Here is a 15,541-nt window from a genome sequence, read left to right on the forward strand (position 1 = left end):
CTGAATTGAGTCTTTGGGAAGCGATGATTTGGTCTACTAGAGTTGTCCTCCACTAATCTCTCGTTTAAATGTTTTTTTTTGTCCTGCAACATTTCTCCACGGCAGTGTGTCTTCATAAGGTGGTATATTACTTGGAGAGAAATACTCGGACTCTCCGATTTTTCGCACTTCTTTTTATCGTCTACCGCTTGTTGGCAGCTCATTTAAAGCCCTTGAAGCAAGAAAGATTTTCAGAGTTCCATAACAAAAAAGTTCATTTTTTTCTTATAGAGTCAACACAGGGATGCCAACCGTTTTTAATTTCAGATATCGCTGCTGCCACATTTTACACAGCGACCCCGGTCAACATGTCCAAAATTTATGGACAATAAAAATAGGTGTTGGTCGTTCATTGTAATTTGACAGAACACCATAACCAGTCCTGGCAACGATTTCCTGGATATAAATACCGTCAGTGTTATCAGTGTTGCCTCTTTTAAAGTTCATTACACAGTCAGTATTAGGTATTCATTCCCACAAAGTGACTTTCATGGATTATCATTAATTTGCGCTACGGCCGCTACTTATCGTCTTTTGTGAAAAAACACGATAGGCACTAATCTGAGATGATAGGATCATTCAATTATTCAATTTTTTCAAACGTGTATGATCTCCCACGGCTTAAAATTGCAATATTACAAATTATCTATAAAAACAAGGGAATTGCACACAAAAGAACTTACAGCGTATGAGCTTACATTTGCAGATTCAATCCAAATCCACATTACAACACTATCGAATCATCCTAAAGTAGTTCAAATCGTGTTGAAAATATTTTCCACTATTGATTGAAAGGCGCCATTTCTACTTGCCGGAGAAAGGAAAGTAAAAAAGGACCATTGTAAACGCTGAAAATAACATTAACAACTTTCGGATTCTCAGATAATTCATTAAAAGTACAATTACGAAAGATTTACAAAGCTGGGAAACTAATCACACACATGTCATAAATCACCGAATCCTAGCGATTTTTGTCAAAGCACGCGAGGAGGATAAGAATTTTCAATAATTAAATTGACTATAATCTCTTCTCGTTTATAGAGATGGTAATAATAAATGTTCATTCCTACCTTAGTATAGTGTATGCAGTGACACGTTTGTTTCTTCAGAGAATGCTACTTCGATGACTGCATGTTGGGACGCTGGTTAATCTGCTTTCTCTCTTGAAAATGATACGCTTGTTTGCCAATGAATATATTTATGTACTACGGAAGCCACGTGTCTCCTGTCAACAAAATCATTATGTAGATTTATCCGAGGTCATTTATAAATCGATGATTGCCGAAGTGCATTCTGGTCGAATTAATCCTCGACAATCTGAAAGTGTTTGAATTCCGTTTGCACGAATGCAGTATTTTTCAATATCTTAATTAGAATTAGAACTAAAAGGTACACATGCATGTTATGACATGAGTTTGTGACTTTGAACATTCTAGAGTAGGAAAGGATCTGCAAATTCTAGAAATTCCTAAATTTGATTGAAATGACTTGAAAGTTGGCAACAATATATGTCTCAGTATGTATAAACTAAAACTTAGCAAATCTTTCGATTTGACCTAGTCAATGACTAACAGCCTACATTTTCCCGCCAAAGTCACATATCTGATATAATGAGATTTTTGAACTGAAAGACAAATATTTATTCAAACTATATGTTAAGTAATATAATTTAACATGAAAGCTAATGTAATAACCACTGAATAATTAACAAACATTAATGTTTGACTAGTTTTTTCATTAAAAACCTAAAATAATTGAACAAAATTTTATATTTCACAGACATTTTGTATTATTTAATAGATATGGTATGGTGTCTATTAATATTGAGTGATTACTGAACTTTCAGAATATGCAAAATTTAGAGCTGACAAGTTCAAACTTTACATTTTATTATTATATGAATTTTGGCGAGAAAATGGCAATTTTCAGTCACGTGACTAAATCTGCCAGCGTTTATCATATCCTATCAGTAAAAATATAACTAAATAAAGCAGTTGACCAAATTTCAGTCAATGCTAATTATATCCCTTGAACCTTGTGTGTTTCCTAGAGTGACCCCTGCCTTAACATAATCCTGTAACTGGTAGGATATTTTTTTAATTTCGATTTCGCTTAGTTTTGTAATTGTAATCCCATAGCATGCAATACATATTTTTTGCTTGTGTGTTTGTACAAAAATGAACAAAATTACACTTCACTACTACATTGAGTAGAACATATTTATCATATCTCATTCAAAAACGTCTTAGAATAACTTTGACGATGTAAAATATGCTGTACTCAGAGAGTAATAGAAGAGGTTTCATATACTTCCAGCGACCCTCGTCTGCTTGATTGATCGACTGGTTAAGGGTCGTGAGCTTTCGTATACGAGTACATAACATCCATAAACTTTCGGTAATTTCTTCCGGTCAACATGTCAAAAATTTAACATTTGAAAGTTGAAAATCTGTGACCTAGACAACATGTTATGGAAAGTAATTTTTCTACATTTGCATGTAAGAACGGTGTTGACACATTCATTTGTTTGAAAAGTAGTCTATGAATATGCAAATGGTTCTGCTGATTGTGTCCGGTAAAATAATCAATCACATTTTTCCATTCTGACGAGGCATATGATTTCTGTGAGGGGCATACCTGTACACATAACTGAAATGTCGGTTTCATCATTACACCATTTGTCGACGATAGTATCTCCACGATGTCAGATTTTTTACAGGTAAATCGGAACGGCCGGCTGCGGAGTGTTTTGTAACGTCTGTGTTTATTGTAGGATCGTTTGAATAGGAGGACCGTCGTCTCCTTAACACCTGGGTGTCAGAGAGGTTTAAGTGTACGCTGATCAGCTTTGAAAAAGCATAGAAGTGTTTGATCGCCGACAATACTCGCAATATTTGTTGATAATTGCAATTATGTTTTTTAATGATCAGAATTGATATTTCGTGTTTCGAGATCTCAAGGACACGGAATATCACGACCGGGTACGGTAATCTGACCAATATTTTGAAGCTTAAAGTAGATTGAGTTCTTTATTCAATGCATGATTGTGATCTCTTTGTTGCTATTTTACCTTAGACAATGCTTCAATCGAAGTTAAGCTTGATGCTGTCTTTTCTCGGAGTGGTATAAATCAGATATGGATATAAAAAATCCAAAGAACTCGCAGATTATTTCAAATCAAGACCTATTTAAAAAATAACATCCATCCGCCAAGCATCTTTGTACAAAAACGGTTCACGCCGTTACAAATGTATGTGGCATTAAGTTATAATTCTACATACTTTTTTTAAGAATATTACTAATTCTACAGTTTTTTTATACGTAGGAAGACATTATTAGTATGCTTGATTTCCTCATCGACAACATACTTGTTGAACATGGACAACACGTTTTCAAACAGTTTTTAGAAATTCCTATGGGTAATAATTGTGCTCCCTTGCTTGCAGACATTTCTGTACTCCTACGAGGCAGAATTTATCCAGAATTTCACCAAACGGAAAAAGTCCCTTTAGCTAGAACTTTCAACCGTTCACTTAGATAAAATATACGATGTTATTTTAATGAATAATTCCAAATTCAGTGACTATCTCGCTATGATTTATCCTCCAGCATTGGAGATTGAAGAAATTAAGGCTTCTTGTGCTTCATATCTGGAACTTGACTCCAATGCCACATCTCGTCAGTAATATTCCACTGCCAACAGATTATGGGGTATACATTTTCCAGCTTATTCGATATGCAAGAGCATGGAGTTATATGGTGATTTTGTTGAGAGACATAGCCATCTCTCTTTAAATCTTTTAAATCAAGGTTACACGATAGAAAGACTTCTCTATACGTTCAAACACTTTTTGCAGCTATCACAAGCTGATAGATACGTGTTATGTCTGTCTTCAACAAATGATCGCTGATGGCATCAGTTACATTGGACCTTAGTTGGTGGCCACTACCTATTTGACTTACGGATTTATATATGGCGGGTGTCAAATGTTGGACAGGATGTGCTTACTATTTTCGAAACATCTGACATCACTTCTTAGCCTTTGCCAGAGGCCGGTATCTCTTTTTTCACGGATGTGACTGTTGTGTGGACCGGTACGTTGCTGGCTGTTCTGTGCTCTTTTTTGCCTGTCTTTGTAGCAATTGACCATGCAATAACGAATTTTGACTTATTGTTGTTGGATTATGGATGGGTATAATTGTGATTATTTTAAATCGGAGAATTTAAAATACTACACGATTCAATAACATGTAAAGTTTTATCAAGAGAATAGTTGAGGAAAGTTTAAATGAAAGTTCACGTTTCTCACTGTCGATGAAGGAACGTGTTTATTGTAGAGTCAGTTTAATAGAAGTGCTGTTGTATCGAGCTCCTTTACACGTAGGAGACAAAGACGTGTCAAGTTTTATATTGAATGGCTTTGATAGCACGGCGCGCTTTAATCAGCCTGTAATACTCGCACGATTTGATCCACCAATATATCCCTAATTCATCGATGAGTGTTGCCATCATCTTTTGAAGATTCCGCCCTGTCAGAATCTAAAGGAAAGTTATGTGGACTAACAAAATAGAGTTTAATACTTGGATCAATATTTTGGCCGCTGAAGGAAAGTGATTTCCTTATTAATTTAGTGATTTCTTTATTCTCATGAGTTCCAAGTGTGGGTTTACCTTTGACAATGTCACAGTGTAAGAAAAATCAAATCAACTTTCATTTAAAGATTTGTTCACATTTTTCAATAACATTTACACTTTTATAGTCCGTCATGAAGATACGAGTTACTATGGAATCGTATGCACCATAGGATATGTTTTGCTTTACTAGTTTTAACAACTTCACCCTATGGTGAAATATGGACTTGGAAGGAAAAGTGTTAAGGCTTCAGGCCAATAATGGACAAGGAAAATAAAACACTATAAGTGAGTTTCCTTCAGCGTCCAAAAAAGTACATAATATGCCGACAGATATATCATCACGCATTTTTCTCGGGTATTGAAGAGGTTAAGATTGCATCCGTAACGAGAACGTAATGTAGAGTGGCTACACGTTCCATACGCGTAACGTTCTGCACGGACTCCGGTTAATACTTGACTGGCCCCGTCGCTTGGCTTTCCTCGCAACTTCGTATCCTTCTTGTTACCTAAAATATTCTCAGAAAACGGAATTTATAAACCGAGCTGTATACATAAATAATATTAGGGCTCGGAATAGAATTAACAAGGTTAGGGGCTAATGTTGTCAAAAATATACCTTACCTTTAGAGAGAAGCTGTTGAAGACATCAACATTTTTGAAGTGATACAGTTGTTGCTATTTAATTCTTGACGGATTAGTGTTTTGCGAAAATATTACTTCCCTTCAAAGACATGCTGTTGACGACATATTCATTTTTTCAAGTTAAATTAATTGCTCCTTTTTATACTTGGAATTGACATTAAGGCCCGAGACATAATCAAGGAAGAGGTACCAGTGTTTACAAAATATAGTGTACCTTTACAATATTCAATGGACACATTTGAAGTCATACAGATGTTTTTGGAGTCTTACTGATTGCTCACATGAAATAGTTAAAGTTGAGATAAAAAATGCAAGATGATGGTGGATAGGCACATTTAATAAGGGGGGTGGATAGTGGTTTTCAAAAATTACTTACACTATACAGATATGCTGTTGAAGACTTGCACATTTAGAAGATTTATAAGTTGGTGCTATTTAATTTTTCAAGCTTGATAAAAAAACACAAGATTAAGACTTTTGACAAGAATAAAGTGGGGAGGGTTCGAGTTTTAAACGATCGAGCTACCCTAAAATTAAGTGAAACTCTCAGCTCATAACAGAAATTTTTGCAGTCATATGAATCCCTGCTATTTGATACTTTAAGTTACATATAAAAATACGAGATTTATTTGTATAGATATATAATCATTGAATAGCATATAATGATTGTACAGGCTTAATGAGGCGAGGCGTGTTTTTCCAATATAAACTTCCGTTACAGAGAGACGATTTTGAAGAATACTTTTCTCGCTATTTAATCATATTCAAGGTTGCATAAGATGAGGAATTGGTAGAGAACTAACACGTTTTAAGGCTGGTGTTTGTTTGTTTGTTTGTTTGTTTGTTTGTTTTGAAAAATGTATATTACTTTTAAATGTCATGCTCACTTTTGGAGATACATCTGTCACTACTTTGTAATAATTTAAGCTGGATATATAATGAAGGTACGAGCTCAAGGCTTGTTACAGAAATAACCAGAATGATGTAAAATACTAACCGAGATTCCAGGTGTGTCCCTCACAGAAATCAGATACGTCTCGTCAGAATGAAAACAATGTGGCCGATTATTTCACATTGCAGTTTTAATCAACAATAAAATCTTCAGAATCATTTATTTATTCATATTTTCTTTTCCAGACAAACTAATGTGTTAGATAGCTCTTACATGTGAACGTATGAAATGTCACTTTCAATAACATGTTGTCTTGGTCACTGATTTTAACTTTCAAAATATACGTCGTTGACACGATGGCTGGAACAACACATTATAGACAGTTTATTATCGGATGTTGTTGACATGTGTACGCAACCAGCCAGTCTACTGATGATAATGGTATTGTTTCAGGAGAAAATTTCAGTGTCAATGAACAGTAACTTGAGATCAAAAGTTACATTTTGGCAAGATTTGCTCCCATGTTGGCGTGATAACAATGCACAATCACGTGCACTTGCTTGTCAGTTTATGTCCTTGAATTCTGCTATGATCTCTAAAATTCTGTCACAAGCCGGGTGTTACGTAAAATGAAAAGGACAAATCTCCCGGTTATAATGGTTAACCATCAAATGTTATTGTGTTTGCTGGCCATTGCTAGGGATTTTGATTATTGATTCGTTCAACAATGCCTTTAAGAATGGCAATTTGTCAATTTCACAACAGGGAGGTGTCATTATATTGCTGCATGAAAAGCAAGCCCGAGCTTATAATTAACTGGAGGCCGGTGTCATTATTATGCACTGAATACAGAATTTTAACGCAAGTTTTATCTGACGGTGTTTCAAAGTAGCTTCAAGTATTGTAAAAACTGATCAATTAGGCTACTTCAAAGGTAAATTTGTTGGTGAAATTCTAAGATTAAGTGGTACTGCTAATCACAATATTCCTGATGAAATTCATTATGTAGACTTTGAAAAAGTGCTTGATAGTATTAATTTGGCTTCGGCTAAGAGTTTAGAAGATGGGTGAAAGTGATATCTGACGCACAAAGTTGCATAATCAATAAAGTTTTGTTTTTCTTTTGAAATATTTTTTATTATATAAACATAAAATAATTGACAAAACATGGTTTACAAAACAGGAGAAGAGAAAAAACACAAGATACGAAAGAAAGAGGACAAAGCAACAAAGGGGGTAAAAGGTGGAAAAATTGGCATAAATTATTCATCATTTAGCAAATGTTTCAAGATGTCCTACTTCCGGTGAAAAACCGAGAGTTGGTTTTTTCGTTCACATATTTTTGCCTCTGACTTCATGACATATTTTAAAGTTTCAATAAACATTGCAAAGGATGGTCTAATATTACAAAATCGTATCGAATACAAATGATACTTTGCGATCAGAATGGCGTGGTTTAAAGCAAGAGACCTTTTCACTGGGTGAACACAAAAGATCACACTAAATTCATCCAGAGAAACATAATCTCTGGAAGTTGTTGCCAGAGTTTGTTAAACTAATCCCAAAGCCCTCTTACGTACGGACATGAGAAGAGCAAATGTCCTAAAGTCTCAGTATCACCACAATGAATACACGAATCATCATCCATAATCAATAAAGTTTGGACGTCGATTTTTTTTTCATTGACAATAGGGATGCGTCAAAGTTGCCTCTAAGTGCTTAGCTATGGGTAGAAGTATGGGCTCGTAAACTGCGTCAATGTGTTGATGCAGGTATATAACTGCCATGTGATAATTTACATAGTCATGTTGGTAAAATAGAACAGTTTGCTGACGACACCACTCTATTTCTCAAAGATGAACAGTGCAGAGTGGCACTCGCTCTTACATGCTTGCTATCACACATTACAAAGATACTTTAACAGAGTAATAACTGCATCCCTTCACTGGGCGAAAGACATACTCTGGGACAAATCCGTCCATCAACAGGGCTACCAGCCCAGGTTAGAAACTTCAGTAGATTTTCAATAGATTCGAACTCACAATGCATGACACCTACATTGTAGTAACAGTCAAAACACACGACGGTAGTAATCATCATCGATTTAAAGAGCTACTCCTAGATACAATGCTGTCAGACTGAGTGTCAGAGTTTAGGGTAAAGCACGCCGAAGACAATCAATGTAAAACTTGACGCTTCCTTGTCCCCTACTTGTAAACGACCTCGAGACGATAGTGCTTGTATTTTATTGACTCTACAATCAACACGTATCTCGATAGACATTGAAATCATAAACATTTGCTGAAACATTCCTAGGTATGACTTTCAACTATTCTCTTTCTGCAATGGAAAAATAAAATAAGTCGCCTAGGTGTTCAGTAGGCGACCGTCTTCCTGTTCCAATGACCCTACAACAAGCACAGACGTTACAAAACACTCTCAGCTGGCCGTTCCAATTTACCTGTCCAACCTTTGACATAGTGGAAGTGCCTTATTCGACAAATTATAATGAAACCGACATTTCAGGTATATGTACAGATATGCCCTTCACAGAAATCGTATGTCTTGTCAAAATGAAAACAATGTGGGGAATAAACGCCAACAAAGTAACAATTACTGATGTTTCAGATACAAAATGGTCGCCATCCCTGTGTTAAATCTATGAGGACAATAAAGTTTTCGATTGTCGAAAAACGTAGACAGTGAAATTCCTTATAGGAAAATGAACCCCCAAAACTGGTACATGAAAAGAGAATCAGAAAATGTGCAACAATAAAAATCACTATAGTTTCTTCTCGTTTGTAGAGACAGGGATTATGAATGTTAAACCTTAGCTTGATATAGAGTGTACAGTATGTTTCTTCAGACAAAGTTGATTCGCTGACTGCATGCTTGGTCACTAGTTTGGTCTTTTGCATAGCTTTCTCTGCTGAAAATTATGTACTTGTTTCCCAATGAACATATTTATGTAAAAACGGGAAGCCATGTGGCTGCTGTCAATAAAACTCAGAATGTAGATTTAGCGGACATCATTTACACATTGATGATGGTCAAAGTACGTTCTGGTCGAATTAATCCTTGATAATCTTAAACTGTCCTGGTCCCCTCTGCATGAATTCAGTAATTTTCCCTACCTTCATTAGATTTATGACAAAACAAGAAGAAGTCGTAGGATAATTTTAATATCTACTTTGTTGGCGTTTTTTTCTTAATTGCAATTCCACAGCACCCAGGAATGACAGCAGCTAGGGTGTAAGCAACATTAACAATACTTATCGACAATATTCGAGTACATAACGTTCACGTTCCTCATCTTTAGGTAGCAAAACATGACATAAACTGTGAATCATGCATGCTAGTTGTTAGTTTTCGAAATGTCTTCGTCGATTCGCATAGTCGTCCCGATGCAACGGCGTACCGGGTAACTATCGAGTTTAATGCCTGTGATGCGGAAACGGATTACAGGGACGAAAGCCAAATCATTTATGCACGTGGCACACGAACGATCAAGCGGACAAGCATTAACCGTCGCAGCTTAGAGAAACTCGAAACTTAAATTTGCCCCCTGAAGATGACAGCCATTTTGAATTGCAAATATTGGTAAATATTAAGTAGTTTGTTTCTCTCGTACCAAAGTTGGCACGGTGACCTTATTGCTTGTTTGGTAAGAGCTTGTGACACATTTTTTGAGAACTTTCAGTTTTGAGGCGCCATTACCTTTGGGAAAGTTTGACCAAAGTGAAGCAGAATCGAATTAGGAATGTCGCACACATTGCTTTAAGTATAATATTTTCAATAAAGCGATGGTGCCTAGAAGGTGACAAATAAAAATGGTATCTACGTGGTGATCATTTTCTGCCAGCTGTGGTTGAAGGGAAGCTTATGGTAAATATCTGGTGTCCGCTTTAGTATCATTTGATTATTGGCATAAATATAACAGTCGTACCCGTATTCTGAATATCGGAGAGTAAGGTAGTGCAGAAGAGATAGCTACCAGGAGGTCAGATGTGCATCGGTACCTTTGAAGATTGTAGGTTTACTTAGTATAGCTAACCTTTTCAAGAAATATCGTAGAGAACATCACATATAACACCAAAATATTGAAGGAATGACTCACACGTCTCATCAATCGGTCTCACCAAACCTTTTGCTGACAGTGGACAGTCGAAGCCTGCTGACAGTGGACAGTCGAAGATTGTTCAAACAATGAATTTAGATGTATCTTTTCGGTATTTGTTAATGTCTTTCAGTTTTAAGGCGCAAACTACCTTGAGTGCATTCTCTGAATATTGACTTCGGCCATGTGACCTACAATGCCACTGAACATGTAGGGACAAATGCTGTATCTAGAAACGAATACACTTTATATCTTAAAATCGTCGCAAATCTTATCGCTTAACAGAAAAACCTAATAGTAACAAAATAACTAAGTGAATAAAAGAACAACTACATTAATAAATATATAACTAATTAGATACATTACGAGTAAGTAGAAATAAGTAAAAAAAAAGAAAACCATAAAAAACGTATAGAAAATATATATATTTTAATATGATATACATATATGTAAAGTTGAATATAACTCTTCATCACTGTACTTTTTGTAAATGTACTTTCAAACGATCTCATATTTTCTTCTGAGAATCCCATTTCCTGTCCACCATTGAGGAAGAATGGCGTTGTAACTAGGGTTCGATTTGTCAAAACGGCGAATCTTGCCGCAACTTTGAATCTTTGGTACTGGAAATAGGCCCAGCCATCAAGTATCGATTTAATTGGCAATAGATAACGAGTAGGCTTATCTTTGTTATCTCTGAAGACCAGAGAAGCTTGTTGGCGACACTTTGGAGTGTATCACAGAACTAGCGTTTATGTCTCCAACTGTATTGAGTTTCTTGTAAGATCTAGCAGGTCCATTTCCTATGCTGGCAATATTCCAGTGGTCCTCTTCTAGTCGTATTCTACTTCTCTGATGATGAGAAAACAGTGGTGTCAGTAATTGCGTTGATTACCTTATGAGAAGACCTTAAATAGCAACAAAATGTGCCTTTTTTCCGTCCTTAGCATAACATAAAGAAGTATCAACAGCACCCGAACTTTCCTCAAGGAATATTACCTTTTTTGCTTTCTGGACACCATATTTTTAACTCTCTCGTATCCACGGCGGCTTATTGTCATATAAGATGACCATAGTAATTAAAAGGAACAATAAACACCACAGAAATGAACGCTGGCAATGGTGTCTTTGCCGCATCTTTTAGTCTCTGTAAAAACGTTGTCTTCACAGTTTGGATCATGAACTGGTGTATGCTGAGAGGCCTGGGCAGTTTTTCATAAGTTTAACTAGAGGAAGATTTATTAACATGCTTTTGTGGAGACCTGCTAAATATTTTGACCCGAGTTTCCTCCAACCAGCTGTCTTGCCTGGTGAGTTAATACCTACACAACGATTACCTGGCATGGTGACGTATATATGTCATCTCCAGGATAGACTTGCCAAATTCTACCGCCTGTGTTTTTCCCATACTTTCATGAAGGAGGGTGATGATTGAAAATGTTGACAGATGGCGCATCTAATAAAAATACGCTTATTATCCTCATCAAAGCCTTATGAATGATGGTGATTACATCATGACAACTCATATCTGTAACCTGCAAGTGATGTTTCTGCAACCATTGTCCACGTAATAATCCACTACACAGACGTTGGTATTCAAAGTGGACATCTTGGGTGACAACAAAAATAGGTTGCTAACATAATCATTAAATTTAAAAAGGATGTATGTTAGAGGCGTTGAAATACATCCAAATTAAAAATGAGCAAGATGGTTGCTAGTATTTTTAACGTCTAAAATATTTATTATGGCAACTACCTTGATTTTAACGTCCAAAAACGGGAGTTAAATTACAGCGCCAAACAATATCATCTTGTTAAATACAGAATCCTATAATCTCAGTCAACGTCGGTATTAATAACACTAGAACATCAACGTAGGCCCATTAAATATTGATCTTTAACAAAATATATGTCATTCGTTCTGCATAAACTATGGCTATTAACACAGTCCATTAATACAGATTTTGCTATACTTTGCATCGAAACGAGTCAGTGAACTCGACAAAGGCTGCTGCTATACGACAATAACAAACCGATATGTTGCTTAGAGTAAAACTGCCAAACTGCAACTCAGGTCCATCAAATTTGGACTTCTAACGAAATCGGCAAAACCATTTTTATAATCCATGCCATATCATCAACGGAGGCAGTTAGCTTGTAGTTAGCTTCCCGAGAAGTTGTAGAAATTTTGTGTCAACCCTTACGCCGAATTCGCCTTATTCCAAATCGTCTAGTTATACACCAAATGTCAATATTTACAATACTCAGTGGTAGTTGAAATGCTTGACATGATAACGATTGTCGGGATGAACAGCATTAACCCCATTCTAATATGTTGAATTTCTTTCATAATTCGTTTTTGTACTAAGATGTTATAAGTAGGACGTTATAGACAACGAATGCGTCATGTGCTCTTTGATAGTCGATAGCATGTGCTGTGACTCTCAGAATGTGGCGAAATCGTGTATTAGATTTGACCGCGAATCGAATATATAATTCCTTCTGTCTAAACAAAGCAAACGTGTAAGTCGGAAAGAGTGAGCCAAAATAATTTAACCAACACAAGTCAATGATCAAAGAGGATACCTTAATTTGAAATAGGCCATTTATACATTTTAATTCGGGCAAGGCCAAACACAATTTTAAATGCATTTTATTGTATATTTCTCTGTTCTTTTGTGGCGTTGTATACAGCTTTGGGGTTCCTTGTCTATCTGTACTATCACTATGAACTTTTGCAGATGAAGTTTCTGTTTTGCAAATCGTACTTTTCTAAACTCTATTTTACCTATCGCCTTGTCCTTTCACCAAATGTGCGGTGCCCATTGTAAAGTTTTCCCGCTGCCCGAGATATTGGCTTTGACGTAAACGAAATTGGTCACATCATGCTATTATCCTAACCATTGTTCCGTTTGTGTTCACGATGGCGTTTGTTGGCGTATTATTTGTAATGCAGCATTTTCTCCTCTTGGCACAATCGAAATAGTATACTACAGGAATAAATTGGACGGGTGTTTCATTTCTCATTGTGCGCAGTTGTTAGTTGCAAATTATGATTTGGTGACTGAGCATCTATTGAAAGCATAGCTTTGATAGGACGTCCGTCACATTTATCTGACGTAAGGTTGCGAATTCAAAATTCCAACTATGTGTTCAAGGCATCTAAGATAATATTAACTCTTTGAAGCCTTTGAAGACAAGATCATAAAGCTGTAATAGCAGGGATCAACTGACCGATTTCCAGATACTTGAATAATTTAGCGAAAACTTTGGAACATATTCACATATTTCTGTCTGGTGCCTGAGGTTAGCTGCTCAGTAAAATTATTACCATAAGTCTTCCGACAAGATTTTTAACCTGAATTTAAAGGCTGTTAACGTTATATAAAGAAGAAGAATTTAGGGTTGTGGCAGAGCACAATGTAGTTGCAGTAGTCAATCACTGAATTCACAGTTACATAGGCTTATGATGTGTAGACAACAACAAAAGAAGAACCTTTATTGCAAAACGAAGATATATGGAGTGCACAGAAACTTTAGTTAGGTTGAAACACAACTTAGAGTTCTTAGTTTGAAATGTTCCTGTGTAGTAAACTGTCATTTACTTCTCTCATAAACAGAGCACGTTACCTTTTCAAATAATTTTAGTTTACGTACTAGTTTAAAACTTCTTTTATCCAAGTATGTTAAAATATGAAAGAATATCAGAAAAACTACTTACTGTATTCCGAGTGTCTGAATAATCAACATAAATGAATATATTATGTTAATCTGAATGCATCTTAATGAACCATTGTTCAGAAATTGGTGTCTAAGGGCGGCCCTTCTTAACGCGCCCATATTAGCAACAATTAATGGGGAAGTTCACCAAAGCCGATATTTTACATATGCTATCTTTGTCGTCACTTATTCCAGAAAAGCCATTTTCGCAGGTTTAACACGCGCGATTTTTTACAAACTCGGTTAAAAGTAGTGGCTGAAGTTAGGGCTTCATGAACTGAATACATTTTGAATCATTGGGAAAAGCGCCAAGCTTGGCGCTTTCATCACGTGATATGGCAGGGATCATCTGTGTATGGCATTGTCATTCACGTTCCCATCAGGCTGTGCGTATTTGTGTAACTATTCTTTATGTTATACTGATACTGCTAAAAAGATAATTGTGACAACTAGATGCAAAAGTACGTGTCCAAAAGCAAACGCGTCATTCTTCCTCAGTTTAAAAAATAAAATAACTTTATAGAACAGATGTTACCACCAAATCAATCATTTCAAAATTACTGGCGTTTTGGTAGCACAACGGAGAGAAATGTGGTTTAGAGATTAACAGTTTCCCTAGTATTTGATTGATATTGTTTTTTAATTAAAAAAATACAAATATATTTTTAATACGATGGCAGCGATGACGTGAACGACATGTTTGAGTGATTTTTTTAAATATCCAGCCATGACTTTAAATATCCAGCAATTAGTTTAAATATCCAGCCATGACTTTGAATATCCAGCCATAAGTTTGAATATCCAGCCATGAGTTTGTATATCCAGCCATGAGTTTAAATATCCAGCCATGAGTTTGAATATCAAAATCATTTCCTTTTTAGTCAGGGTTTACAATGATGTTTTGAAAATGTACTGCAGCAAAACACTGGTAGCAGGATGTGGCTATTTTGTTAATATATTCCCAACAATGTACGTTTCTGTTCCGTGATGACCACTTATGCCAATTGTTGATGTGCATATCGTGTTTATGCGTGTGATTCCGTTGTCATGGCAACTGCCACATTTTAAAACCAGTGAGCTATTTTGCTAGCAACAGCGTCACAAAAATTAAGAGTAGAACGAATCATTCGGATTTCCTGAAACCTAGGAGAAGGCAAATCACTGAGAGTTGATTTTGATTAAATCCGGTGTTGATTTGTATTATATTAAAACGTCCAATGTTCTGTTGTTTAGTGTAATTTCCCTTGGGGGTAATTCTGCAGTACACCAATACTTCCCCTCTCATTCCTACAAAATAATATGGGTGTCACTGAGTTGATGGAGAAAGCAATTCATTCCTAAGAGGACACATCATTACACTATCTGTTGAAATACAGTGTACGATGTCTCGCCTTTTCAATTCTCTTGTACCTCCAAAGTAACCAGTGCTTCAATAAGTGAGATATTGCTAAAACGGAACTACCTGCACACTATTCTTCCAATTTCAGCCCAAATC

This window comes from Ptychodera flava (assembly GCF_041260155.1).
Source record: "Ptychodera flava strain L36383 chromosome 23 unlocalized genomic scaffold, AS_Pfla_20210202 Scaffold_24__1_contigs__length_23054250_pilon, whole genome shotgun sequence".
Taxonomy (NCBI): domain Eukaryota; kingdom Metazoa; phylum Hemichordata; class Enteropneusta; family Ptychoderidae; genus Ptychodera; species Ptychodera flava.